This window comes from Rhinoderma darwinii, chromosome 1, assembly GCF_050947455.1.
Source record: "Rhinoderma darwinii isolate aRhiDar2 chromosome 1, aRhiDar2.hap1, whole genome shotgun sequence".
Classification (NCBI taxonomy): Eukaryota; Metazoa; Chordata; class Amphibia; order Anura; family Rhinodermatidae; genus Rhinoderma; species Rhinoderma darwinii.
The window spans coordinates 445646091-445651770 of record NC_134687.1 but is presented as its reverse complement, the minus strand read 5'-3'; positions in this window follow the sequence as shown (position 1 = coordinate 445651770).

Below are 5680 nucleotides of genomic sequence, written 5' to 3'. Positions count from 1 at the left end.
TCTTCATCTCCAGGCAATGTCTTAGAAGCCAGGCCGTGGGACTGAGGAAACCCAGAGTATACAGCCCCCCTTGTCCTCATGGGTCGCAGCTTAGGGACAGAGGAAACACTCTGTTTAAAGCATTCAGTATAGAGGTCTTCAGCTATCCATGTTCATAGAAGAGACATAAAAAATACGCTTTCTGAAGGGATTTGGGCTCTATTTAACCCCTTCCCACCGCAGCCCTTTTTCAGATTTTCATTTTTGTTTTTTCCTTCCCACCTTCCAAAAGTCGATATAGTCCTATGAGGGCTTGATTTTTGAGGGACGAGTTGTAGTTTTTCGTAGCGCCATTTATTGTGCCATATAATGTACTAGGAAACGGGAAAAAAAATATTTGTTAGGTAGAAAATGAAAAAAAAAACTGATTCCTCCATAGTTTTTTACATGTCGTTTTTACGGAATTCACTGTGCAATTAAAACAACATGTTAACTTTATTCTGTGGGTCAATACGATTAAGGCGATACCACATATATATAGTTTTTTCTATATTTTATTACTTTTACAAGTAAAAACCGAAGTGGAAAAAATAAAAATGTATTTTGTGTCGCCAAATTCCGAGAGCCATAACTTTTATATTTTTCCGTCTATTAAGTGGTATGAGGGCTTATTTTTTGCGGGATAAGCTGTAGTTTTTAATAATACAATTTTGGTGTACATGCGACGTTTTGATCACTTTTTATTTCATTTTTTGTAGGAGATGAGGTGACCAAATAACTATTGATGAGGATAAGGCTGTTGCTGACTCTTTGAATTGGTACTTTTGTTCACTGTTTTTTTTCCCCTGTATTTTTACTTCATTAGAAGTCAATGGAATCCGTTTCAAATTTTAAATTATGCACATGTATTTGCCGGCCATCATCTGTCTTCAGGAGAAGCGTTTAAAAAAGGACAAAATTAATTTTTTAAGCATAGCTTCCATGCCACATATTCTGGATATACCCATGGTGTGAGTGTCTTAATTCACAAATCTATACCCTTGGAATGCTTGCTGTCTTAACGTGACACGGAAGGCAGATACATATACATATATTGTAAACTATATGTTAAAGAATATCTCCTAATCGCGGTCTATAGTCCCCCTCCCTATAACTCCACTTTTATGAAGAAAATAATGGAGTTTGTCAATAAAGTGGTGGGAGTTTCCATTTTGTTGATGGGAGACTTCAATAATTTTATTCATCCATACTGGGACGAATTTAAGGTGGATTTAGCCACGGAACATAGTCCAATATCGAAATTTAGGGAATTACTAGGGGAACTGTCTCTATTTGATCTATGGCGTATTCACCACCCTCAGATACGACAATTTTCTTACCGCTCTCGTACACATGACTAACTGTCCCGTATTGATTTAGCCTTAGGTTCAGAACAGATTGTGCGGGTTCTTTCCTCTATAAAATATCTACTCATGGTACTATTCCCTCTGCTTCTAAAAATTAAGTTATTGCCTTCTGTTACCTATATTCACTGAATTTTGAAAATTTACTTACCTGATTTTTACATTTCCTGGAATCCAAAGGCAGCACTAATCTTTTGCCTGGACATTCGACCAGGCTCAGGAGTGAAAGCGTACAATGCGAAATTGAGGCCTAATTTGTCGATTTACAAAGTATTGGTTCACAATTGCAGAGGCTCAGATGTGAAATAATAAAAAGAAACCCCTGAGAAGTGACCCCATTTGGAAACTGCACCCCTCAAGGCATTTATTAAGGAGTGTAGTAAGCATTTCACCCCACAGGTCTTTTCCATAAATGAATGCGCTGCGGGTGGTGCAAATTAAAAATGTATATTTTTCCCTAGATATGCCATTTCAGTGGCAAATATGTCATGCCCAGCTTATGCCACTGGAGACACACAGATTAGAAAAAATTGGTAGAGACCCTAGCAGCTGGCAGGGATAATTTTAATGAACGAACAGATAAATGTGCATAGGCACAGAGAAGTCCCAAATTTCCCAGCTGCTATCGAATTAATTAAAATATAACTTTTAATGTTTAGATTAGAAACAAATTGGAAACAAGTTGCAGTAAATAAAGTAAATAGTTGTACAATAATTGTTTGATTAAAATTTTTCTTCAGAGCTGGTTAGTCTAACGTTGGAGATCTGGAGTATATTAGGATCTCAATGTGTCAGGCATGGACGGCAGCTGCAGACTGCTCGGGCAGCCTCTATTATGACACAGTGGTAGGATTAATTTGTTAGACCAGCAATGATTTTAAAAAAGAAGAAACGCTAGCCCCCCCGACATGTTTCACTGCTTCAGCAGCGTCCTCAGGGGATAATTTCAGGGCTATGAAATTATCCCCTGAGGACGCTGCTGAAGCAGTGAAACATGTCGGGGGGGCTAGCGTTTCTTCTTTTTTAAAATCATTGCTGGTCTAACAAATTAATCCTACCACTGTGTCATAATAGAGGCTGCCCGAGCAGTCTGCAGCTGCCGTCCATGCCTGACACATTGAGATCCTAATATACTCCAGATCTCCAACGTTAGACTAACCAGCTCTGAAGAAAAATTTTAATCAAACAATTATTGTACAACTATTTACTTTATTTACTGCAACTTGTTTCCAATTTGTTTCTAATCTAAACATTAAAAGTTATATTTTAATTAATTCGATAGCAGCTGGGAAATTTGGGACTTCTCTGTGCCTATGCACATTTATCTGTTCGTTCACTGGAGACACACACACCCCAAAAATTGTTAAAAGGGTTCTCCCGGGTATGACCATGCCATATATGTGGAAGGAAACTGCTGTTTGGGCACGCTATAGGGTTCCGATGGGAGGAAACGCCATTTGGCTTTTGGAGAGCGGATTTTGCTTGGTAGTAGATTTGTTTGAGTATTGCTGGTGTTTCCATTTATAATGTGGGGGTACATGTAAGCCGGGCAGAGTACATCAGGGGCATAGTCAGGTGGTATAATAATGGGGTAGAAAAACAATAAAATGATCCATAGATGTGTGTTACCCTGTGAAGAAATCCTTTCTGCACAGGCCGGTGTCGCACTGATATATGGTGTCCTTTCTTATCCCCCTTTTGGTCCAGACTCTGCACCTTTGCAGTTTGGGGAATTTTGCTGAGTAAGTGTTGTCCTGGTATAATACGGGCACCATCTCTTCCAGCGGATAGGTTTTGGGCCCTCCCCTTCCTGGTTCCCTAATTTTAGGTCCTTGATAAATCGCCTCTTGAAACAGAAGAAATGTTCCACTCGGGCTGCACAACTGCATATTTTTTATTTCCTGACTTAACTAATTTTATTTTTTCATAGATGTAGTGGTATGAGGGCTTTTTTTTGCGGAACGAGCTGTAGTTATTATTGGTACCATTTTGTGGTACATGCGACTTGTTGATCACCTTTTATCCTATTTTTTGTGAGGCCAGGAAAACAAAAAAACGCAATTCTGGCATAGTTTTTTTAGTTTTTTTTTATACAGCGTTCACCATGCGTTATAAATTACATGTTAACTTTATTCTGCGGGTGAGTACGATTCCGGCGATACCTAATTTATAGAACTTTTTTATGTTTTACAACTTTTTGCACAATAAAATTACTTTTGTAAAAAGAATGTATTTTTTCTGTCGCCAAGTTGTGAGAACCATAACTTTTAAATTTTTTTGTCGACTAAGCTATATGAGGGCTTGTTTTTTGCGAGACGACTTATAGTTTTTATAGGTACCATTTTTGGATACGTGCGACTTTTTGATCACTTTTTATTCCAATATTTGTAGGGCAAAGTGACCAAAAAACAGAAACTCTGGTATAGTTTTTTACGGTTTTATTTTTACGCCGTTCACCTTGTGCAATAAATAATATAATATTTTGATACCTCAGGTCGTTACGGTGGCGGCGATACCAAATACGTATGGTTTATTATTTTTTTTGCAATAATAAAGGACTTGATAAGAGAAAAAGGGTGATTGTGTTTTATTTTATTACTTGAAACTTTTATTGTTTTCAAACCTTTATTTTTTTCACTTTTTTTTTTACAATTTTTATACTTTTTTTTACATTTTTTTTCAAGTCCCACTAGGGGACTTAAAGGTCCAACTGTCTAATGTTTTTTTCGAATACATTGCACTCCCTACGTAGTGCAATATATTAGATCTGTCAGTTATTCACTGACAGCAAGCCGATTAGGATTCACTGACAGCAAGCCTAATCGGCTTCCGTAATGGCAGAGCAGGAGGCCATTGTTTCTCCTGTTGCCATAGCAGCAGTCGCCAGTCCTGATTGCCTGTCAGGGCTGGCGATCTGCTAGTAAACGCTAAGATGCAGCAATCGCTTTTGATTGCTGCATCGAAGGGGTTAATGGATCAGCACCTGAGCCAGCGCTATCTTGCCGGCGGCTACGGAAGCTGATCAGGTTCCGCCGCCGGGCAGATCTTGACCGGCTTCCGTGCTAGGCAGATCGGGAGGCCAGTATTAGGCATCCGGTTGCCATTGCAGCTACCGAAACCCCGGCAATTTCATTGCGGGGGTTCCGATGAGCTGCAAACACCTTAAGTGCAGCACTCGCGTTTGAGCGCTGGACTTAAGGGGTTAATGCCGGGGATCGAAGCTAAGTTTGGTCCCCGCCATTATAGCCGGATGTCAGCTGTAAGATACAGCTGAGATTCGGCGATGATGGCACCGGCTCAGCTTCTGAGCCGGTGCCAAACATTTGGCATATGGATACGGCAATTTGCGGGAAGTCATAGCTTTCCATGGTGTACCCATATGGCAAATGTCGGGAAGGGGTTAATGTTTTAATTGTTGATGTTTAGCATCTGCATGAAATTACTCTATTCTTCACTAGTACCCTGCCAGATTAATAGTACTTCATCGATGTATCGAACCCAAAAGTGTACACGTTCAATCAATTGGACCGGAGCAGTAAAGAAAATCAACCTCTCCCACAGCCTCAGAAACAAATTGGTATATGGAAGCTCTACAAATAGGAAGCTCTATCAACCCTGTTTCAAACGGAGCATGCGTCGCCATAGAAGGACCTGATGACGCAGGCACCGTCCGCAAGGGCGGAAGGGGTGGGACAGGTGGAGGAGATCAAGTAGCCAAGGTGTAAACAAAAATGGAGTGGGTAAATTGAGAAGCGGTACCATGGTAATCAGGACGTTCATGAAATAACAGTGGAAAATTAGAGGGCAAAGGGAACCACTGGCATAGCAATAGCAGAGACCATGTAAAGTGCAAGTTCAAAGTTAAAAACAAATATATGGGGGCGTGGCTTAGCTATGGAGCCGTGAGCACGCGTTTTGGGGGAGCTCCGCACTAGCAGCTGAATACCAGCCATCTTTCCCGGGTAAAACCGGCAGGCGATGCCAGGAAAACGAAGGGGAACCTGCCCTGGAACTTCCCGGTCCTTACCTCGCTCCTCTGGCCGTTGCAAGAGCATGGAGCGTTTTCTTTCCTCCTCACAATCGGCCGCGGACGAACGAGCAGCAATGGCGGACGCATTGCCGCCACATCCGGCCTCAGACACTCTGGCTCCTTCTCCTCCTGCTCCCCTGTTGCAGTCAGCACAAACGGCCACGACTGCTGATACGAGTCCTCCCTGCTGCAGCACTCAGGATGCGGTAAGCCTTGTCTCTCCCCTCAACATGTCATCAGTGAGAGATTTGCCCGCCATTATACCACA